This window comes from Ornithorhynchus anatinus, chromosome 9 (assembly GCF_004115215.2).
Source record: "Ornithorhynchus anatinus isolate Pmale09 chromosome 9, mOrnAna1.pri.v4, whole genome shotgun sequence".
In the NCBI taxonomy this organism is placed as follows: Eukaryota; Metazoa; Chordata; class Mammalia; order Monotremata; family Ornithorhynchidae; genus Ornithorhynchus; species Ornithorhynchus anatinus.
The window spans coordinates 39,110,971-39,135,704 of NC_041736.1; the positions used below are offsets into that span (position 1 = coordinate 39,110,971).

Below are 24,734 nucleotides of genomic sequence, written 5' to 3' on the forward strand. Positions count from 1 at the left end.
TCTCCAACCCATAGATGGCCTAGCCACGTGTGTGAGACATCGGATTAGGAGTCAAAGAGTAACCTGAATCTAAATCTGGATCTTCTCCTGACTACTCGTTTGGCCTAGAAGAAGGGGTAACATTGCCCTTTGAGGACTAGGAGGTTCCTTGAGGGTTGATGGTTAATGCCCCGAGGAAGAAAGATGCCCTGTAAATCAGTGTCATCAAGGGCAATCCGCTAAATCGTAAGCTCCTTGAGGGGAGGAAGCATGTCTGCCAACATTATTTTACTCCCTCAAAGGTTTAGTATAGTACTCTGCACACACGTGCTCAGTAAAAATGATTGATTGATTTAGTCTTGCTCTTGCAACCATTTGATCTTTGGCCTCTAGGCCAAGTAGAGTTATGACATTAAGCAGCCTCCTATCTACTGGGAAATGGACTGGAACCTCCACTTTATCTTCTTTAGGTTCTAGAGCCTTTTCAGCTAATAAAGACAGAGAGTCAGTTATATTTATTGAGCACTTTGGATGTGCAGAGCACTGTACTAAGTGCTTGGGAGAGTACACTATAACAATGTAACAGACACATTCCCTTCCCCCGATGATCTTATCCTGTAGAGACAAGCTTTGTGGCCGTGTCATCTTGGGTAGGACTCGAATCCGCAACCTGGAGGGCAAAGGTGCAGTATGCTATTAACATTCCACTGGGGCCTCATTAGTGAGGTGGAAAGCATGGAGCCAGCAGCCGCGTAGCTTACTTCTGCTGCAGTTCTCTGGGTGGAATACGGGAAACCAGCATTAAAAGTTTCAAGCTGGGTAAGTCTGGTTCGATTAGCATTCGTTGCCCTGTGAGTTTTGCTTAGTGGGCTTTGGGGGTTTGTGTCTTTACTCTCTGTGGCTATTACCGACTTCCTTTTTAAAGCAAGTCGTCCCTGTGAAGGGCGCTGGGAATGTACGGCAGATCATAAAGGGTGACTAAGCAGAAAGAGAATAGCTGCAGTCTCCTTCGGTTGGTAATTCACTCAGCTTGGTTATTCATCCAATAGAAGAGTCACTGTGCCTCTCTCTTAAATGGCTTCATTCATGATGATTGACTTCAGAAAATCTTTAGTGCCCTTTGCAGAATGTTAAGCAGGAACAGATTCTTGTCAGTTTTGTTCCAGCAGCTGCTAAAAGAGTTCCGACCCCACAGATGTGGAGGTGGGAGATGGTGATGGAAGATTTCATCCGGGGACAGTCAGCCTCGTTTAGATCTAATAAGAATCAGGACTAATCTAACCCTCCAAGAGGATATTTGTTTCCCCTCTAGGCTGAAGCTGGTAATAGCAACAATAATAATATTAATGATAGTAATAATAATAGTATATTTTTCAAGTGCTTACTATGTGCCAAGCACAATACAATGTGTTGGAATGCATACAAGATAATCACTTCGGACGCAGTCCCTGTCCCACATGAAGCAAGCTGGTGATACAGGGCATTTTCTCTCTGACTTTTGGCTGCTGTCTCAGATTCAACGTGAACAGAGATCCTGTATTCCAGGACCACGCATTTTGATGGTCTTGCCATTCCAAGTTCCCTGTTGGTCTTTGCCTTCTATCCCACTGCTGCATATTCCCAGTTCACAGAAGATAAAGTCTTGGAGGCTGACCCAGTCCTAAACCAGTAACTTTTGATGAAGTCAAGCATATATTTTAGAATTACACGCTGCAAGATAAAGTATATGTCAAGGCCCAGCAGAAAGGTGGGACATCTCTTTCCTCAGTGCTGGGCGCCGCGGAGCCAAGTCGACTTTATAGACAGAGAGCCTCCTGTTTGGTGAATTTCTCCAAGGCTGACCATTTTCGAGCTTGCTTATCAAAGTGACCCTACCCTTTCTAAAGCGAACTAAGTCTCAGTTTCAGCACTGTTAGCGAAGAAGGGGCTGGGTAGGGAAACAGCATGGTATCCCTTCCCCAGCCAGGTCAACATTGGGCATTCAGCATGGTGCACTCCCCATTTTCCTCCTGGAGGGGCTTCTTTTCTCAGGGGGAGCCTCCATAGGGGTCACTCCTCTTCCCCTCCCAACCTTCAGGAGGCTGAGGACAAAGGAGGCCTCTTGTCTAGGAGTAGTAGCAATAAGCATACCTTGCCCCAGACAGTGGGCAAAAACTTGCCTGTTGCTTCCATACTGACACAGGGACCTCAACAGGCAGATTTTCATACCAATCAGATCCTTCTTGATGGAATCAATCAGAGAAGGCGAATGGGACACTCAGATCATGAACCAGTGTTTTAATTGGAAGAATCCAAACCACAAAGATTTCACAATAGCCTATCATCTGGACTAGTAGATTAACAGGCCACTAACCTATCATGTACCCAAAATAGTAGTTTATAAAGCCTCATTAAAAGAAGAATAACTTTGAAGTCAAACTCTTATGACTGGTAATAAAATCACTTCACTGAAGAAGAACTTGAAAATTTGGGTTAGGCCACCCCGACACAATCCACTCTCTCTACCCTTCTGCGGGATCTCCAGCCGCATTCTTCACCTAGGAAATGGAGGGATTGAGGGTGCAAGGTAACCAAACCTTCTGCACTTGCATTCACTAGGCCTGCTCTCACTTCCTTATTCTGCGCTCTCCATCTCTAGCCCCTTCTGGTCCTGGGGAAGTGACAGATGGTTGTGCCTGGCACATAGTATAAGCGCTTAACAAATACCATCATCATCATTATTATCTGGAGGCGGAGTGAAAATGCAGGGTTGAGTTAGATCACTGAAGCAAATTCAACTGTCCCAGGCCTCCGGTTGGGTGGCGACTGCTCTCTTTAGGTTAGTTTAGCCCTGATAGAAATGAAAGCCACCAAGTCGACTCACCGCTAGCAGTCTGGAACCCAGTCTAGTTAAGGATGTGAGTCAAAGGAGAGCTAGAAAATCAGAGGAGAGAAAGATGAGGGACCCCCAGATAGAGGATAGTAATAGAGGCTATTCCTTTCTTCAGGTAAACTTTTCCTACCACTGTAAAATTGAGTAAAATGCTAGCAAACCCCATAGAACCCAATTTACGTGGGTTTTCCTTATCTCAAGTCCGAGCGGTATGTCATTTGGGCTTTCTGAACTGAACCCATACATGATTTGGGTCTTTTAAGGATAATGATAATCACTCTTCGGATTATAGAGGAATTCTCTTCAAATTGGTCCAGGTGTTTCATCAAGAATGGACATTTAATGCCCAGAAAATCTACCTTTCTTCCACAGTGTTGTTCCTGTTACTTTACCCCCTAACTTGCATCCTATTCAAACACTGGGCAGAGCTAATGCTCAGTCCTAAGTCTTGAGGTTGACTGGTGATGTACCAAACTCTGCCATAAAATAGCTATCGGTGGAAAAACTGAAACCTAAGATGGAAATTCACCGAGAAGCAGAGTGGCCAAGTTGATAGAGTATGGCCCTGGGAGTCAGAAGAACCTGGGTTCATTCATTCATTCAATCATATTTATTGAGCGTTTACTCTGTGCAGAACACTGTACTAAGCGCTCGGAATGTACAATTCTGGGTTCTGATCCTGTCTCTTCCACTCGTCTGTCATGTGACCTTGGCAAATCACTACATTTCTCTGTGCCCCAGTTACCTCATCTGTAAAATGGGAATAAAGACTGTGAGCCCCATGCAGCACAGGGACCGTGTCCAGCCTGATGACCTTTGTGTCTACCGCAGCTCTTTAGTACAGTGCCTAGTACATAGTAAAGCACTTAACAAATGTCATAAGTATTAACAGTTAGCTGTCTCAAGAATCCAGGGCACTTCCACAATCCCTTGTGAAACATTTTAAAAGACAGGATATTCAGAAACCTGCACTTCTTATTAGATTACAGTACCAGGATTCTTTTTTATCTCATCAAGAGAATATTTTAATGGTTTTACGATGTGTCAGAACCAGATGAATTTGTGAAAGGCAAGTTTAAGGCAAGAATAATAATCCCGAGGCAAACCTTCCCCGATCTTCACATCACTGTCTTCCGGAATTCATCGGCTTGGGAGGGAACGTCTCTCGTCGATGGTCTTTGATAAGGCCAGGAGCAAAACCTCTCTTTTGATCCACCCCTCCTCTAGTGGACTATTAATTGTGGCCTGGCCCCGACTGAAAGAGTGTGTTCAGGTTTTAAAGCAGAAATCAAACTCTGCAAGTGGGAGAAGACGTGACCCTTTTCCGCTAGCAAGAAACCCGTCACTACAAAGCGCACAGCCTCCTGTTTGCTTTGCCAATGTTTGGAGTTGTACACTTTTAATTAAAATCCATAAAGATGGTTCTGGGTTTTTTTTCCCCACTTCTCTCTCCCATGGGCTTGCTGGCCTGGGGTCTGTGGTGTCAGGGCTCTAATTGAAACAGCTGTTCTGCTTCCTCAGCCCCTTTATTCATTCACCTTTCAAGATGTTGATGGATCTGTGGGAGCTCTAGGCTCTTTTCTGCAGATGTGCTTTTCAAACAGCCCCTTGATGGCCCCTTGTTGAGGGAGGAAGGAGGAGGCATGCCTGTGCTCTGAGAATGTGCTGGTGTGCTGTACTTTGGAAGTAGGATTGTATGTGTGTTCATGTGTGTTTGTGTTCATTCCTGACTAGGGAAAAGAAAGATCCTCTACCAACCTCCTCTGATGGAGGATATGCACTGACATATTCTATGACCTGCCAAGGCAGTGTTTACCAATCAATCAATCGATCGATCAGTCATATTTATAATAGTAAGAATGCTACTTGAAATTGCAACCCAGGTCCTTCTGACTCTGAGGCCCGTGCTCTACGCACTAAGCCACACTGCTTCCCTAGCACTTACTATGTGCAGAGCACTGTACTAAGCACTTGTCTTCCAACTTTGTTACACTGTACTCTCCCAAGTGCTTAGTACAGTGCAGTGTAGCAAAGTTGGAAGACATGTTCTCTGCCCACAAGGAGAATAATGGTTAGAACACGGGCCTGGGAATCAGAGGGACCTGAGTCTTAATCCCAGCTCTGCCACTTGTCTGCTGTGTGAACTTGGGCAATTCACTTCACCTCTCTGGGCCTCAGTTACCTCATCTGTAAAATGGGGATTAAGACTGTGAGCCTCATATGGAACAGAGTGTGTCTCCAACCTGACAATACTGTATCAACCCCAGCACATAGTAACAGTGCTGGACCATAGTAAGTGCTTAACAAATAGCATTAAAAAAGAGCTTACAATCTAAAGGAATGGGTCAGAAACCTCTCTTCCACAATCCCCTGCTGAAACCGGCTGTTATGGATCATCTATTGTCACTCCATGTCTAAATCAGCCATAAGATCATCAGCACCATCCTCCCAAGATTTGACTTATTGGCATCTGCAGTGTGCCTGGCAAGTGTCTCTGAACTACCCCTCACCACCCACCCTGAGAAGATCAGGCTTATTATAACCCCCCAGACCCTGCTCGGGAAATTGAGCAGAGAGAAGCCTAGTAACACAGTCACTGGGTTTACGCCAGGTGAAGTGAGTAGTCATTGGAAAACAAGAAAAGAGCAGTTACTGTCTGCTTAATGGTCGTTCCGTTCCCAGCCTTGCTTTTGGTGTAATGGGAGGGAGATTGGTCAGTGGTCATTCCACACACTGAGGCTGGACAATGGCAGGTCAGACATGAGGAGACAAGGCATCCTATCCGGGGAGAGCTGCTTTGTGTGCGCCTTCTGGTTGTGCCAGGATGCCCCCAGTGGCCCTGAGCACAGACAGCCCTACCATCCTGCCTGGTTAACTGGAGTTTCTGTAATCATAAAAGCAGGATGATGTTCTTTAAATGCTTTCTTTTTGTGTAATGCTGGGAGAGTCACCTGGAATCTGACATCCCCTGACCCACCCCATCTCCAACGCCTAAAGTGAAAAGCTCTTAGAGGAGAAGGGAAACTCACCTCTTCCCTCCCCACCCCTGAGGTACTCTCATCATCAGTGGTATTTATTGAGCACTTTAGTGTGTGCAGATCATTATACTCAGAGATAGAGTACAGTACATCAGAGTTGGTATTCATTCATTCAATCGTAATTATTGAGTGCTTACTCTGTGCAGAACACTGTACCAAGTCCACAACAAGGCTACAGTCTAGAGGCCGAGATGGATATTACTATGAATAATTCATGTTTACAAAACTTGAATGAGCGTTATGTATGTGTACATATATTGCACATGTATCAATAAGTGATTTATGTATATTGCATAATTTCTAAATATACATAATTTATAGATATGTACATAAGTGCAGCTGGTGGATTCCAGAGAATAAGTCCTCCACCTGTGAGGTCTGTGGACCATTGTTTTTTCTAAATGGAATTTGTTAAGCAGCTACTATGTGTCTGACATTGTACTAACTACGCTGTGGAGTAGATACAAGCTAATCATGTTGGACACAGTTCATGTCCCACATGGGGCTCACAGTTGAAATCCCCGTTTTCCAGATGAGGTAACTGAGGCACAGAGAAGTGAAGTGACTTGCCCAAGGTCACTCAGAAGACAAATGGCGGAGCTGGGATTACAGCCCAGGTCCTTCTGACTCCCAGGCCGTGGTCTATCCAGTAGGCAACGCAGCTTCTCCTAAAGGACAAGTTGATGCTTTTTAAGGAGCCACATCCATCGACAGATCAGTCTGCTAGAAGCTCTCCTTTCATCCCCATTGCTTATTACTGACAAGAAGGAATCACAGAATGTAAACTCCAACCCCAAAATCCCCTTGCTTTTATCTCCTTCAGAGAGGATCTCAGGTTAGGACAAGAAAATGACAGTAATAATGAATCAACCCTCGTGTATATATACATGAATGTTCTGCTACTCTTTTCTTCTTCCGTGGCAATTTTGTTCCAGAGGAAAGCACAGCTCTGCAGTGAGCTTCCTGTTTTTGTTTTTTTGTTTTTGTTTTTTACCTATCCCAGTTTTCAAGCTGGATGGATTTGAGCTCAAGGTCGCCCACACTTAATTCACGAGTCAGCAAAATCAGGGCCCAGAAAAAGGTTTTCTTTCCCAGCTTCCCGATGTGAGAACCGTTCAGCTTCCCCTACACCTGCTGTTTCAATTTCCGGCTCTAGCACGTCGGTGGGTGACGGTGATTTGAGAGCATTTTGACAATCCTGGGTTCAAGCTCTGTCTAGATAATGCACAAGGCAGCCTTGGGCCCACCTGCACCTAGAAGCTAGAGCTACTGGGAGCTGTTGCAGCAGTTGCATTCAGCAGGTATCGATCATTCTCACTAGTGAGGAAAATAGGAGCCCGGAAGGTGGTTTGTGTTTATTTAAGGCAAATGAGAGGACTCTGCGTTGGGCTCAGAGAGTCAATAAATCTGAATTGGGATTTTAAAAAGTCAAAGTGGTGACCACTTTCTCTTTAACAGTTCTGCTGTGAGTACACTGCACCTACAAAGCCTTAACTAAAATCATATCTCCACCAAAAGGCTTTGTCTAACTAAGCCCTCATTTTCCCTACTCCCACTCCCTTCTGCATCACCTATGCAGTTGTATCGGTACACTTTGAACACTTGGTATTCAACCCAGCTTGAGCCCCAAACCCTTCAGCACGTATGTCTGTCTTCCCTCTAGACCATAAGTTCCTTGTGGGCGGCGAACGTGTCTACCAATTCTGTTGTACTTTACTCTCCCAAGTTTAATGCAGTGTTCTACTCATAGTAAGCACTCAATATATACCACCTATTCATTCATTCACTCATCGGAGCCGCCTTGTCATTTTGGGTTGGGGAAGGGGGAATGTGAAGTGATTCCAACTCAGAGCTGAGGTCATGAACAGTGAACAGGCTCTCTTTAGTTGGTTCTGCGCTCCTCTGGAGCCGTTTCCCCTTCACCTGAGTTCAAAGGCTGCAATTGAAGGAGGTGCTGTGAACCCTGCAGGTTTAACCTGGCTGGTCATGTTATTCTATAATGTATTGCATTCATCATTCAGAATACAGAGCCAATTAGCTATTAATACTTGGAATTTGCATAGCGCTTTGATTTGTCCAAAGCACTTTTACACCGCTGATCTCGTTCTGTCCTCACAGCATCCCTGTGAGGGAGGTATTGATATTCACATTTTGCAGACGAGGAAGCCGAGGCCCAGAGTGGTTAAGCAACTTGCCCAAGATCCCACAGCTGACAGTAGCAGAGCAGAGCTAGAACCCAAGTCTTCTCATGAGCTAAAGGCTTAGGAAACGGTAGTCCCTCATCGGCCAGAAAGTGGGGACCGCGTTGAGCAAACCAGAGGCAAAACTGGACAGAGCACCATCGTGCCTGGGTTCCCGGGCTAAGGTTCTTACCGTTCAACAAGCTTCCCCCCTTATGTGCGAAGAAGGGCAAACTAAAAGAAGCAAGAAAAATTATGACTAAGGAGGAAACCCTATTGATTCCAGTATGGAACCACAGGAAATGGGACATTAGACACAAGAGCTCCAAACCCATTTGTGTATCTGGTGTGGTCAATTACAGTTGTATCAGTCTCCACCATGGGTGGGCAGCAATTGCCCCAGAGAAGGACTGCTCACAGCAGAGGGAAGAGAGAGTGGGGACAGCAGATATGCTAGGGCCTGAACATCAACCCGAACGTTGGCGATCAGTTTTTCCTCCTCTGCTCTTTGGCACAAGGAGATAGAGGGAAAGGGGGTGGAGGTGGCAGCAGATGAATTGATAACACTAATCTGCTCTAGGTTGTATCTTCTTGGCCGGATGAATTTTCTTGCTTTTGCTGCTCTTTTGCTCCTATAATAATAATGATATTTTTAAGCATTTACTATGTGCCTAACACTGTTCTAAGCCCTGGGGTAGATACAAGGTAATCATGGGGCTCACAGTCTTAATTCCCATTTTAGAGATGAAGGAACCGAGGCCAATAACCTGCTTGATTTTCTCTGCCTGGCATTCAGCTCCCACTATATGACTGCTCCCCAAACTCTCTCACACACAGATAATAAGCTACTAAATAAATCAGTCTTATTTAATAATTACAATAATAAATGTGGTATTTGTTAAGCACTTACTATGTGCCAGGCACCGTACTAAGAGCTGGGGTAGATATGAGATAATCAGATTAGACATAGTCCCTGTCCCATATGGGGCTCACAGTCTTAATCCCCATTTTACAGATGAGGGAACTGAGGCATAGAGAAATTAAGTGACTTGCCCAAGGTCACACAGCAGATAAGTGGCAGAGTGAGGATTAGAACCCAAGTCCTCCTGACTCCCTGGCCCATGCTTTATCCACTAGGCCAAGCTGAATTCTTACTGTGTGCATTGGCTGGGAAGAGGCCAATGAATGGTCAGCTGCCATTTTATTTGGCCCTTAAAATGCTAGGTGGCCATTCAATTTCTTTTAGAGACTCACAGTTTGGTTTCCAGGTGTTTCTCCTATTCAGTACCTTCCTAACTGCAAGGGGCGGACATGCACATCTTGTTGAAATTGTCTGTCACTTGGGCATAAAGCTTGTACAACTGATGAAAATACCCCAAACATCTGCTCTACCTCATTTATGCTTTAAAAAAAAAACCTGATGTGGAAAAATGTCAAGTTGAGATTCTATAAGTTTCTATTGAATACATATTGTGGGTTAGAAGGCAAACTGCTGCCTTTCTCCTGAAAACCTGTTCATCAAAGTTTCAGGAGGGAACAGCTATGAAAGGTTCAAATAAGCCCTTCAGGGTTTCTTATTCTAACTGGGCTTTACTGCCTGCTCTGATTAATCTTTAATGAACAACAAAGAAAACGTGTTGTTGGTTAATTATTGTGACTGGTGGCAGATGCTTAGTGTTGAAAAATCTCTGGAGTCACATCACTTAAAGGGACCTTGTCAAAATTAAAAGCGTATTTTGAAATAAATTTTCCGACCTGCACCACATCTACTTTTCGTTCTAGGTTTACCGGCTGGGCTCCTTTCTCCCATTGATTATGCTTGTCTGCAGTTGGCAAATCAGCCGGGTTTTTAAGCAGCTTTGTAAATAGAAAAAATATATATATATACCAGCCCACTCCTTCCCTGAACATGAGACTGCCTTGTAAAATCTCTTTTCTGTCTTATTTGATCGAACACAAATTACTACTCATCCTGGCCAAGTTATGACATAGCAGGGTAAAGGGGAGTGAAACTACATGGACTTATCTTTCAGCCATTTTCATTTTCTAACTGTAATGCAATTCATTCGTTCAGTCGTATTTATTGAGAGCTTACTGTGTGCAAAACACTGTACTAAGGGCTTGGGAGAGTACAGTATGCAGTTGGAAGAGTATAGTATAATTTAATGCAATAGCACAGTTTGCCCCATTGCTGTTTTGTTTTCACTTCTGCTGAAATTGGTAATTTACAGCACCAAAGCTTTGAGGTGCCTTCCCCTACCTGTTTTGAAAGGTGTGTAAATACAACTCTATGGATTGAATAGGGTGAACCCATTCACTGGAACTGACCTGCATTTCCAAACCAGAGATAATTACATAAATTGGGTAACTTATGGAATCTACTTCCACCTGCACTTCTGTAAAACCCATTTCTGAATATTTGGCCCCATCTAAGTAGATCGTATTCCTTCAGAAGGTCATTATTGCTACAGAATCCAATGGTAAGTGTGTGTTCGTATATCTCTTTCCACCATGGAGCTCTCAGATGTGATTTTATTCATTCCACACGCCTGTCAGGTAAGTAAGGGATGGCCATTCTAATCCCCATTTTATAGAAAGGGAAATTGAAGGAAAAATAGGGGCAGTGACTAGCCTTGAAACACACATCGAGATGGTAGAAGCAGAGGCAGGAATAAAATCCATGTATTCTTATATCCCAAGACAGTTCAATGCAGTCGGACGTGCTGCTAATATGAACACCATCTTGGCACTCCGTGCATATTTCAAAAGGCTTATACTAAACTTATAATGAGTTCTTGGATTGAGTTATCCCCTAAGTGGAAGAAACTCTCAGTGAAAGTATTTCTCTGCAAACACCTGTGGATTTGGTGGTCAGATGTGACACTGGATGAAAAAGGCAAAACAAACAGTTTCTCACCCAGAAGCTCTGGCTTACTTGAACCTAACCCTGAAAATATGTGAAAAATCATGTCCTGACCCAGAAGCGGCTGGATTGTTCATTAGTGTCTTAGCATGGAACTGGGAATTGAGTAAGCTCTTAATAAATAAAACCACCATGAAATGTTTTATCCATTCACCAGCTGCAAAAAAAAAAATGAAATCACCATTAATGATAATCGTGGTATTTGTTAAGCACTTACTATATGCCAAGCACTAAGCACTGGGGTAGGTGCGGTATAATCAAGTTGGACCCAGTTCCTGTCCCACATAAAATTCATAGTCTAAGGTGGGGGGAGTGAACGGGGATTTAAACCCTATGTTACAGGTGAGGCAACTGAGGCCCCAAGAAGTTAATTGACTTGCTCAAGGGTACCCAGCAGGGAGGTGGGGGAGCTGGGATTAGACCCAGATCCTCTGACTCCCAGGCCCGTGCTTTTTCCACTAGGCCACATTGTTTCTCGAGTAATCGTCATCTTGTCCACCATCGGTCATCATCAGTGGTATTTACTGAGCCCTTACAGTGTACAGAGCACTATATTAAGGACTTGTTCCAAGTGCCTAGTCGCAAGGCTGTCTGGACAAAGGAGGGTGGCCTCTCACTAAGGGATTCAAGATAGTGATGTTTGCAAGACTGTTCAGTCTGTCCAGATAATTGAGTTATGAGTTTTTTTGTTAAGCACTTATTCTTTAAGCACTTGCTATGTGCCAGGCACTGTTCTAAGCGCTGGGGTAGATACAAGGTAATCAGGTTGGACACAGTCCCTGTCCCACGTGAGGCCCACAGTCTTATTCCCTGTTTTACAGATGAGGTAACTGAGGCCCAGAGAAGTGAAATGACTTGCCCAAAGTCACACAGCAGATGGGTGGTAGAGCTGGGAGTAGAATCCAAGTCCTTCTGACTCCCATGCCCCTGCTCTATTCACTAGGCCACGTTGTCAACAGCCCAAACCCCTGGACTACCAACTCATCCCTTGACTTAACCGGGAGTAAGCATTTAATGGTCACGGTACGGGAAAGAGTGGAAATGGCGCAAACCACTAGCTTCCGTTCCCCGCCCCTCCTCCTCTCCAGGCCACTTCAAAGTGCCAACCTCACTCTTTGAAACAATATCCCGATTATCATTCATTGTTTCTGGGAACGTGGGGGAGTTTACCATTTACCATTTCACGTCAACCCGGAATTTATGGGCCCGTTTTGAAATTTTACCTCTGGGCTCGATAGCTGCAATTCCCTTTTAATCGGTCTCTTAGACACCTCAGTCAAAAGGCTTCAATTATTTCCAAACTCGGCTGCCACTGGGAATCAGGCAGCCTAAGTGGTTGACTCATATTACCTCCGTTCGGAAGCCCGGAGGTGGGGCTCCCAACGTGTGGGCTCGTCAGCGCTTTCAAGATCCTTCGTGGACATCTTGAGCTTGGATTTGCATCCTGTATTTATCCTCTCTCAGTCCCGCAGCACTTAGGTTCATATCTGCAGTTTATAGCAATGCCTGTCTCTCCCTCTCGCCTGTAAGCCTGTTGTGGGCAGGGAACGCGTCTACCAACTCTGTTCTACTGTACTCTCACAAGCACGTAGTAAAGTGCTCTGCAGACGGTAAGCTCTCAATAAGATTGAGCTGCAATCACACCGTGGGACTTTGGGGCCCTCTGGTTTAACTGGAGGCTTCAAAGCTTCACCAAGCTCCGAGGCCAGGGAAGAGTCTGTCAGATCCCGCCAGAGCGCCTAAACGGATCTGGCTTCCGTAACTGGGCCAACTTAGGTTCTGACCATCAGGACCCAGGGAGCCAGGGTTTTAATTCAGTGCAATCTTCCAGAAATGCACACCACATGAAAAAACGAATGCGGTTTCTGTCAAAGCGTGGTTTTCTCGGTCACGAGGAAGGGACAGCCCAGGCTGGTGGATAACATCAGGTTATCGAATTTTCACAGGGTTAGGCTGCATAGTGAGGCTTTGAAGGGGGCAGGGTGTGCTTCTTTCAGCCACTGGTGTTTATTGAGAACTTACTGTGTGCAGAGCAGTGTACTGAGTGTTTGGGAAACTACAATCCAACAGTTACTAGACACTTTCCCTGCCCACAAGGGAAGCAGCATTGCCTAGTGGAAAGGTCAGAGGCCTGGGGTCTAATCCCAGCTCCCCCACTTGTCTGCTTTGTGATCTTGGGCTAGTCCCTTAACTTCTCTGTGCCTCAATTATCTCATCTGCAAAATGGGAATCAAGCCCACGAGCCCTCTGTGGGACAGGGACTGAGTCCATCCCAATTATTTTGTATCTATTCCAGTACTGAGTACGATGCCTCGCGTATAGTGTTTAACAAATATTTAAAAATAAAGAAAATGCTTAGAGCCTACAGTGGGAGACAGACATTGAAATGGATAACAGATGGGGAAATAGAATATAAGAATCTTTCCATAAGTGCTGTGGGGCTGGGGTGAGTATCGGAGTGCTTAAGGGATACACAGCCAAGTCCCATTCACTCATCTCCTGCCTGCTTGCTCCCAGATGTCCCCAACCTCAGATGACACCAAGGAGAAAGGAAATAGCAAATTCCAGTCGTAAGAGTTAGCACTGTCAGGGAAGACGGGGTCATAGGAGACCCTGGCTGATAATCACTTGAGTTCATTCTTCTAGGGAAGCAGCATGGTGTAGTGGATAGAGCTCGGGCCTGGGAGTCAGAAGGTCAAGCATTCTAATCCCAGCTTCACCACTTGTCTGCTTTACTTCTCTTTGTCTCAGTTACCTCATCTATAAAATGGGGATGAAGACTGTGAGCCCCATGAGGGACAGGAACTGTGTCCAACCCAATTCGCTTGTATCCACCTTAGAACTTAGTACAGTCCCTGGCACATAGTAAATACTTAAATACCATTATTATTATTATTAGAATAAGGACTTTTACACCTGCCCCCTAAATAGTGTATCACCATACTCTCTCACTTCTACTCTTTCATTTCCCCTAACTGTAATTTACTTTTAACATCTGTCTCCCCCTCTAGACCATAATCTTCTTTTGGGCAGGTATTGTTTCTACCAACTCGATTGTATTACAGTGTCCCAAGTGCTTAGTTTAGTGCTCTGCATATAGTAAGTGCTCAGTGAGAAGCAGCATGACCTAGTAGAAAGAGCATGGTCCTGGGAGTCAGAGGACCTGGGCTCTGTCAGTTGCTGTCTCTGCCAATTGCTTGCCGTGTGACCTTGGGCAAGTCACTTAACTTCTCTGCGTTTCAGTTCTCCTGTAAGTCCCATGTGGGACAGGGATTTTGCCCAACCTAGTTAACTTGTACCCACCCCAGGGCTTAGAACAGTGTTTGACACATAGTAATCATTTTAAAAATACCATAAAAAATAGCATTGATTATATAAGCATGCAATAGATAATCATATATATATATATATATATCCTTATATGCTCCTGTTCCCCCCATCTGTAATTCATTTTAGTATCTGTCTTCCCAACTAGATTGTAAGGTCCTTATGGACAGGGATCATGTCTATGAGCTCTATCGTACCCTCCCAAGTGCTGGGCACAGTGTTCTGCACACAGTGAACACTTGATAGGTACCCTTGCTTGAACAGTTGATGTTACCGACCGGCTATGAAATCATTTTACCATTCTGTACTTCGACTTCCTCATCTGTAAAATGGGAATGGTGAAAGTAACTCTCAGCCCTGGTGAGATAAGAGCAGAACATGGAACTCCTTGTATGAAACTTCTATATAAACACTAGAGTGGAAAGCATCAATCATAAGCTTTGAAGATTTAGGGTGTTCATGACCTTCACTTATTTAGGTGGTAACCTTACCTTAAGTCTCTCCAGAGAGGATTCAACTGCCCCTTCTGACTGACCTTCCGGAAACTCTTCCCACAGTTCACCCATTGTGCAGTGTTCTGCATTATAAGGAGTTCCCTTAGGCTGATTGGGTCTAAGCCATCTTTAATTTTGACAGACAAGCCGCCATGCAGGCTCAAAGATCCATCACCCATAGGCATTGCCTCCAACTCTCCCCTGCCACTGTGAATTCCAGGCAAAGTTGACTGTGAGGAAAGGGAGTCCCAAACTGAACAGCTGCAAGAACCTTCCTTGGCCCAAAGGCTTATGGATCCTTTGAACCTTTGCCTCTGACTGTGCTCTGAGTTTTATTTTGTTTTATGTTCTTGGTTAAGCACTTGCTATGTGTCAGAGCCTCGGGTGGTTATAAGCTAATCAGGTTGGACCCATCCATGTCCCACACAGCGCATTAAAAGGGTGTTAATCCCCATTTTACAGTTAAGGAAACCGAGGCCCAGAGAAGTGAAGTGACTTGCCCAAGGTGACCCAGCAGACAAGCGGAGGAGCTGGGATTAGAACCCAGGTCCTTCTGACTCCCACGCTCGGGCTCTATCCTCTCGTTGCTGTAGTCTGGACCTTGTGAGCTCCCACACAGGGAATCTAGCAGAAAAACCCTGACCTGTTCTGCATTTCTCAACTTGATGGCTCTCCTGGCCCCAGCATTCCTGCAGGCATGTGACAGGGGAGGTAAAAGGTTAAATTCCACCTTCACTGCCAAGCCACAAGAGAGCTGTGCCTTCTGCCGAGCAGCGAGGTGCCAGGCTTCATGATCTACAGCTGAGAGCTCTGGGCTTAGTGATGAATTTTACCACCTCACCCTCCGGATCCAACTTTCACTGGCTTCTTGGGGGTTTTTGTTGTTGTTTTAGCTAAACTGCTCTGTAATGGTTTGGTTTTGCTCCAGTAGCTAGCTACCCGGGGGTAGTCTGACGTTGGATTTATTTGGTTTCTTCCCCTGAGAAATTCAGAACTTTGAAAGAGCCCGGGAGGAAAGTCAAGGCTGATCAGTCATTGGTATTGATTGAGTGCTTACCCGGTGCCAAGCATTGTTCTGAGTTAGCGGACACAATCCCTGCCCTTGAAGAGCTTACGGTCCAGTGGGAGGGGTCAGACAGGAAGATAAATTGCAGGTAGGGGGGAGAAACACAGTTTCAAGATAAGGACAGTGCTATCTAGAGAGTGAGTAGCCTAGTGTGAGGTGATGTGGCTGTGCCAAAATCGTGTTAGGAGTAGGAAAATGGGACCCTGTTTAAAGACACATATACCAGAACTCTACGAATTAAACATACCAAGACTCTACAGATACACGTACCAGAACGACCTTATGACAGAGGGACATTCTGAAGAGGTTGCGTTCATGGAGTCGCTATGGGTTGGAAACGACTAGACAGCATTTGAAGAAATTTAAGGATGGTTCATTTTCTTGGTGGATTAGATGGCCTGCTTAGAGTGAGAATATGGCCTCTATCACCCCTAGCAGGGAGGGTGGAAGAGACGGGCTTCTCCCTTTGCACCTGGGTTTCAGCCCCAGATCAGTCAATCAGTGGCGTTTCCTGTGGTTGCGATCTCTGCCCACGAAGAGTTTTCAGTCTACAGGAAAGAGGAGAATATGCAGCAACTGAGCAAGGGCTGGTTCTGAACCCTTCTCTTGCTGGCTGCTAAACCCAGCGATTCTGACAGTTGTGGAAATGCCCCAGAAAGGAGGGGATTTCAGATCCTCAGAAAAGGAGATGGCGATGAGTCCACCATAGAAGATAATAACAATATTGGTATTTGTTAAGCGCTATGTGTCAAGCACTGTTCTAAGTGCTAGGGTAGATACAAGCTAATCAGGTTGGACACGGTCCTTGTCCCTCACAGCCCTCACAGTGTTAACCCCCATTTTACAGATGAGGTAACTGAGACCCAGTGAAGTGACTTGTCCAAGGTCACACGAAAGATAAGTGGTGGAGATGGGATTAGAACCCCAGATCCTTCTGACTCCCAGACTCTTGTTCTATCCACTACAAAGGCCCTGACCTGCAATGAATCGGACAGTGCTGCCAAACGGCCCCTTCAGGTGGATGCTAGGGAACAAGAAAGTGGGTGGATAATTCCAGCTTACGTTTTCTGCCCAGGACAGCAATCTGGCCTAGTATACTATCTGGAGTTTCCCAGTTCCATCTCTACCCCAGCCTTGGCCATACTTCCTTTGACTCTCACCTACCAGAACTAAGACAGAGTCACTGCAGCTCTGGTCAGTCTCTCCATTATGCAGGACAGAGGAAGTGATTTTTCCTTCCTATCCTAGAATCAAACCCTTCCCGAAGGGGAAGGGGAGGAGAATCAGAGCCTGGAACAAACTCCCGATCCCCCCGCTTCCAGTTCCACATGGCCGACTCTAAGATTTGCTTACAGAACTGGAGCGTATTGGGCCGTGTGAAGTTTCATCCCAGCCGCTCTACTCGGGCAGAGATTTATGATGGAAGAGAACCCTGTGGATCCTCGCTACTGACTTTTATTTGGCGAGGAGGGCTAGGATCTGATTAGAGCCGATCAATACGTTAATGTGTTAAATGTCACTTAGTCCACTCCTCGGGGCTTTGAGTAATGTGAGTCATTCGAGTGGAGGCAGGAAGGATATAGTGAGAGCACAAGGGAGGGCTAGGAAACAGCCAATGAAGTCGGGAGAACTCTTGCCCTAAAAGCAAGCTCTGTGTTTCCAAGCAGACATGACAAACATACAGAGGGAGAATCCAGTAATTCTCCTCTTCGAGCTATGCCTTTGAGTCTCCAAATGTTTTATTTCCCTCCACTTCTTTATCCTTCTTACAGAGGGTGATGTTAAAAAGGAAATCAGCCATTCTGCTTGTTGAAAAGAAAAAAAAAATCTTGCCAAATCAGGCACTACCGGGATGGTATTGGAGGGTGGGTGGAAAACCAAAGCCCTTTTTCCCCCACCTTCAATATGTCAATCACCCCGTCTCCCTCTCCCCAATTTCTTTTCCCCATACTCCCCTAGCAACTAGCGTGTGGTATACCCACATGTTGTGAGAGAGAATTAGAAAAGCCAAATGATCACCAGGGACTCCGATCAGCCACTTCCTCCCCCGCCAGGCAGATCGCCTGACAAATCCGTGAAAGGCGGAATCCCTCCACAGCACCATCTCCGACACGGTTCTATAATCGTTCATGATTTCCGGTGGTGGGTGGGCGTGCACGAAAACATTTTCATTCCTCTCCCTTCTGGTCCAAGACTCTGCTGTGCCACTGGCCCCAGTTTCCGGCTGTGTGTCCTGGGACTGATCCCTGCTTTCCGGAGAAGGGAAGCGGTTTGCCTTCAAAATTCAAAAAGGGTGGGTACAATCAAGAAATAACTTGGAGGTTGAGTCCATTCCTCAGCAAATTCCTTGCTGAATTCCAAGTCTCTCGATCAGTCAGTTGTATTTATTAAACATTGATTCACGGTGATCAGAGCACTATGCTGAGCGCTTGAGAGGGTACAATATAACAATAAACAGACACATCCCCTGCCCACAACAAGCCTACAGTCTAGAGTGATAATAGTAGTATTTGTTAAGCACTTACTGTGTCAGGCACTGTACTAAGTGCTGGGGTAGATACAAACTAAACAGGTTGGACACAGTCTCTGTCCTGTGTACGGCTCGCAGTCTTAATCCCCTTTTACAGATGAGGTAACTGAGGCACGGAGAAGAAAAGTGACTTGCCCACAGTCACACAGCTGACAGCTGGTGGAGCTGGATTAGAAACCATATCCTTCTGATACTCAGGCCCGTGCCCTATCCCCTAGACCACGATGCTTCACAATTCAGACTCTTTCCAGAAAGATTTGCGTAGGTTGGAGAACCTGATTCTTTCCCCCATTTAAGCCCTCTTTTATACTCTTGCATCACTTGGTTTTTGCCCCAGCCTCAGCCCCACAGAATAATAATAATAATGTTGGTATCTGTTAAGCGCTTACTACAGAACCTACGGGCACATCTGTCATTTATTTATTTTACATTAAACTCTGCTTCTCCCTCTTGTGCAGAAGCTCGCTGTGAGCAGGGAAGGTGTCTGCCATATCTGTTGTATTGTTCCCTCCTAAGTGGTTAGGGCAGTGCTCTGCTCACAGTAAGGGCTCAGTAAATACCACTGACTGATTAATTGTTTGCATCAGAAGGAAGCTTCGTCCTGGTTGAGGACCTTGCCCCTAGAGTGAACTCTTACTACAAGGCTCTCAGTCCAAATTGAGATGCCATCTGGACTTTGTGAACAAGGACTCTTCTTTCTTAGTGCTGTCTTAGTACAGTGCCTTGCACATAGTAGGTGCTCTTTAAATATTGATTTCTGGCCTCTGCGATTCACCTAATGTGAAACAAATTTTTAACCAGCAACAGGGCAATGGTTTCCAGCCCAAATGCTTTCCATTTTCACTCCAGATTCAGACTGCGATGGTGGACTTTATTTTTCCCTAAACTAGCTGAAAACCTGGAGGCAGGATGTTTAATCCAGTACGCGCCATGTCCTAACAAATAATTTCTCCCATTGTGCGACGCACTAGCCATTTTCAGCATCTGGTGGTGTTTTCATTTTTGTCTCCTTGTCTCAAGTCCCTCTTGAAGCATCTGCTCAAAAAAGCCTTTCCTTTCTTGATGGCAGCATGCCAGGTTGGCCTTTCTGCCTCGCTTGTCACCAACTTTGAGCTGACAGGCTACTTTCTCCCAAGTTAAACTTCACCAACATCTTGGTGCTTCCTCTGCAGTCTCCCTGTTACGTGTGTCAACAGATAGAGAAGTTAAATCTCTAATCTCCCTTCAGATCGTAGAACCATTCGCTGTTTTTTTTTTTGAAACCCTAGCAATCCGGTCTGGACTCTTCTCTCTCTCTCTCTCCCATTCTTCTCTTCGGCACTTAGTCCAGTGCCTGGCACATAGTAAGCACTTAACAAATACCATTATTATTATTCCCATCTTTCCTTTTCCTCCTTTTCCCCCCTTTTCTCCCTTCCTTTATCTCCCCTCTGGTCCCCTCCCTCTTTTACGCTGTTTGCTCTTCCTCTCCACCCACCTTTTTCCCTTTTGCAAGAAAACTTGGGTGTCTGTTATCCTCCACCCCCTTTCCTGCATGCAACATCCGTGGAAAGTGCACTGAAAGAGCCAGTTTTCGAGGTACCGTTCCTCTGTGTAACAGTCAACGTTCTGTAAGCACCCCTAATCGCACCTTTGCTCAAAGACCCAGTCAGCAGGCAGGAGTAAAGCTAGAAGGAACTGAAAAGACCTCTTGGTCTAGGAGTCAGAGGCCTGAGAATCTGAGGACTTGGGCTAATCCCCGCTCTGATAGTCTCTTAACTTCTCTGGGCCTAAGTTTCTTTATCTATAAAGTGGCCTAGTGGAGACACCCTGTGTCTGGGAGTCAGAAGACCTTTTTATGGTATTTGTTAAGTGATTACTATGTGCCAGGCACTGTGCTTAGCAGGATAGATACAAGCTAATCAGGTTGGACACAATTAATATCCCACTTGGGGCCCACACTTTTAATCTCCACTTGAGATGAGGTAACTGAGGGACAGAGAAGTTAAGTGACTTGTCCAAAGCCACAAAGCAGACAGCTGTTGGAGCTGGGATTAAAACCCAGGTCCTTCTGACTCCCAGGCCCATGCTCTATCCACTAGACCATGCTGCTTTCATTCGGACCTGGGTTCTAATTCCAGCAGAGCCAATTGCCTGCTGCGTTACCTTGGGCAAGTCACTCAACTTGTATGTACCCCAGTTTCGTCATCTTTTAAGTAGGCATTCAATACCCTTTCTCCCTCCTACTTAGACTATGAACCCCATGTGGAGCAAGGACTGTGTCCAACCTGCTTATCTTGTACCTGCCCAACTATTTAGTATCGAGCTTGGCACATAGTAAGTGCCTAAGAGATACCACAATTACTATCTGTTGTTGTTATCTGTACTCTCTCCCCCTAAACTGTGAACTTCATGTGGGCCGGGACAAGCTGCTCTGATTTTATTATATTTACCCTCCTACTTAGGACAGTGTTGGGCATATAGTGAGAAATGAACAAGTACTATTATTGTTGTTGCTATTACTATCATTATCATAATTATTGTTTGGTATTATTTCTATTATTATCATCACAATCAACATCATCTGAGCTGTGGAGAGGTTGGCCCTCATTTTGGCTCCCAGCTGGCATGGTTGAACCCTTAGCTACCGGGATGCTGTTGGTCGCCATTGGACTGTCCCCAGTGATCCCACCAGATCCCAAAACTGGCTAAGGGAAGATACCACCCGATCAGGTTCCCCGTATTTAGAGCTGCTGCTTTACCCAACTGGGAACAGACTCAGCACCCAAACCAGTTGAAAAACCTGGGTTTCTCTGCCTGCAGATCTTCATTCCAAATCCACCAACTTTCTAGAGCGGATGGAGGGATGACAGGATAATGAAGCGCGGACCGATTTAGGGGAAGGTGTGGTGTTTCACGACGAGCAACACTGGGAATTAACAAACAAAAGTGACAACCAGGTTAAAATGTGGGCATTTTTTCCTGCTAGGCCCAATAAAAATGGCTTAAAATATAAGCTGACTTAATATAAACTATAAAAAAGTGCTGAACGGCTTCTATGTGCTGTAGAATTAATGAGGTATATTTTAAGGGAAACCAGTCATTCAAGCCTTTTGTAAGGGGTCAGTTTTACTTATTTTCTATATTGATTGTGACCAATAACCACAAATCCACTTTCCATGTCCCTTACTGCTTATACTCTTATGTCTGGATCACATCTGAGAAATCCCTCTGAAAAAACTAGAACTATGGACTACCTAGCTGATATGGGCAAAAAAAACTTCAAGGAAGTATAGATGTTTATTGTAGTATATGAAGCACTTCTTTAAATGCACGATCCTGCCACTTGTCAAAAAATCCCCTTAGAGAACAGAAATGTGAAGAACTAGCTGACATCTGCATAAAATCCTGGGTAAGTTTAGATGCTTATTGTCGACATGAAGCACTTCTTTAAGTACAGGATCCTGCCACTTATCCCCAAAAAAATCCCCATGAAAAAAAGAAATTTGAATTGATGATCTTAAGGAGTTAAGTGTACTGCCAAAGGATGAGCAGATATTGTCTCATTCATCCCTCATCTCTGAGTGAAATAGGAAGCAGCTATTTTTAGACCCATTTTCCAATTGGGAAAACCAAGGCACAGAGTGAAGATGGCATGCCCAGAAAGACAGTGGCAAATTCATGAACATCACCCAGATGTCTCGGATCCCAGTACTGTTTCCTAGTCAATAAGGCCACTTATAACTGAGATCCCGAATTTTCAGACCCAGAGGACTAAGCACCTAGCTGCCAGTCTGGTTTGGCCCAGTCTGATTTGCAAAATAAACCTGTCCAACCTGTTGGTGTCCTTGTCTCAACCCCCTCTGATATGGGCTAGTAGCAGATAGCCACTCTGAATTCTTCTACAAATAAATTCTGATGAAAATCTTTTAAAATGTGGTAAAAAGGATAAATAGAGTTCATAGCATTTCTCCTTCTGCACCTAGCTGAAACCCTTGATCCTTGGTTTCAAGGCTTTCCCCAGCTCTACCCAGCTCTTCGATAGTAATAACAATTATGGTATTGGTTAAGTGCTTACTACGCATCAAGTACTGTACTAAGCACAAAGTAGATACAAGATAATCAGTCCCTGTTCCACATGGAGTTCACTGTCTCAAAGAATTTTTTAAAGCTCCATTTTACTGATAAGGAAACTGAGATGAAGGGAAGTTGTGACAGCAGGCAAGTGGCAGAGCTGGGGTTAGAACCCAGGTCCCCTGACTGCCAGGCCCCTGCCCTTTCTGCTACGCCATGTTCATTTTCCTTCTTCATCCACTACTCCCCAGCTCACCTGTTTGGTCTGCCCAAGCTCACCACCTGACTAAACCTCACTGTCAACTCTTCTTCCTCCCACCCCTAGCTCCTGGCTTTCCCCAACTTAAAATCCCCTTTTCCCAGTGTCAGACTATCTTTAAGGCCTTTCTAAAATCCCACCTCTACCAGAAAGACTTCCTTGATCAATTCCCAACACCCCAATCATGTCAGACCAGCATTCACCCTTATCACTTGTGTGCTTTAATCCTTTCTTCTACATTCGTGTGCATATGTATTTTCACATTTATTGATGCATTTATCTGTACATTCAATTATTTGTTCAGCTGTTTCATCCTGGTGTGTTTAAATTGTTTCCAGCTGTATCTTTGTCCTTCAGCTTTCAGTACCTGTAAATTGTATTTGTCAATCTTCCCTATTAGATTGTATGCTTCTTGTGGGCCAATAGCATACATCTGGCTACTATTGTACTTCCCAAGCACTTTATACAGAGCCTACCACCTCAGTAGGTGTCCAATAATGCGCTGATTCTTTAAAGTCCACTGCCTGATTTTCTTTGGTTTCAGCTTAACGTCTTTTCAGGCCCTAAACACATGGGCACAGACTAATAATAACAGTAATAATAATTGTGGTGTTTAAGTGCTTACTATATGCCAGGCACTGTACTAAGCTTCTGGGATGGATACAAGCAAATCGAGTTAAACAGAGTCCCTGCTTTGTGAAGTCACACTAGTCCGCATTACTTCCTTTATCTCTCTCTCTCTTCTCTCTCTCACACACACACACCCTGCATTTGGATGAATTTTGAGCAGAGAAAAGATATTGGATCTGGTGCAGTACCATACTAGGTTGTTTTCCCTGCCTATCCCAAACTCAAATGTTTTCTGTATTTTTGGATTCTCTTACAGCTGGGTAGCATTATTAACACTTAAACAAGCAGGACTTCATTGTTCTTGGGCTCAATTTTTCTGCATTCTGCATTCAGATATATGGAATCGTATGGGGTGAAGTTAATGAAAATTTAAATATGATGACAATTTGTTCATTCTACTCCCATCCCACAAACCCAGAGCCGAATTTATATGTCCTTCGAAGTAGTGGAGAGACCAGCTAGAGAGTTCTCGTTTCCCTTCAGTTTGAAGGATATTACTGTTGGTGAGTTTCTCTCCATCATTTGGTGTGCAATTGTTTGGGCGTCTTGCCGTTGTCCTTATCACATGCCCAGATTTTCAAGGTGTGACGTGACACACATCGTTTCGATGCTGATATACTGACCTCCTTGCCTGTGATCCTGTCTTGTCATTTGTTGTTAAGTATGGTCTTCGGGTGACATGTGTATAGTAGAGCTGTCATTTGATTTTGAAGATGACACTACTGAGAGATGAGAGCCTAGCCATCCATGAAAATACCCATCCCCAACCTACACAGTGTTTAAAAATTGTATCTGCTGCACTAATGGGTTTACTATTTGCAGCAACTGTTGCTGCTTTTGAATGTGTCTGATGAGCAGACGCCCCCGCTTAAAGAAAGCAGCGCCTCCCCAGATTGCTCCCCATGCTGCTGCTGCAGCTGTTCCCAGCTGTCCTCTGTGATGTCGGGTGTCTGAGACTGCTTTCCTCAGACTGCAGGCTGTTTGTTCCCCCATTCGGCAACTGCCGGAGAGCCCCATCATCATCCTCTCTTGTCCCACCCACCAAGCGCTATGTTGTCATAAGTGTTGCCTTGGTAATGATGAGCTGACTTGCCGGTTATCGCTGTTGGTTATTCTTTTCTGTCATTTGATGTAGTACAGCCCGGCTCGACATCAGTCTTACTCTTCCCTCCTTCAAAGCCTTGCTGAAGGCACATCTCCTCCAAGAGGCCTTCCCTAAGCCCTCGTTTCCTCTTCTCCCACTCCCTTCTTCATCTCTCTGACTTGCCCCTTTTATCCATCTCCCACCCCCACCCAGTCCCACAACATTTAGGTACATATCTGTCTTTTATTTGTATGTCTGTCTCCCTCAAGCTCTAGACTGTAGGCTTGTTGTGGGCAGGA

General features: G+C 45.0%; 1 protein-coding gene and 1 long non-coding RNA gene across 2 annotated transcripts in view; one reads left to right on the top strand and one right to left on the bottom strand.

The window, feature by feature from the left end:
- The window catches only part of ALK (ALK receptor tyrosine kinase), a 333,317-nt gene that overhangs the window by 180,404 nt on the left and 128,179 nt on the right, over positions 1-24,734 (top strand). The window lies entirely within an intron of this gene.
- On the bottom strand, positions 17,838-24,245 carry LOC103170186. The gene is made up of 3 exons (XR_003762117.2): positions 23,975-24,245; positions 21,192-21,317; positions 17,838-18,154 (listed from the first exon to the last, which is right to left on the bottom strand). It is a non-coding gene; the product is annotated as an uncharacterized LOC103170186 (long non-coding RNA).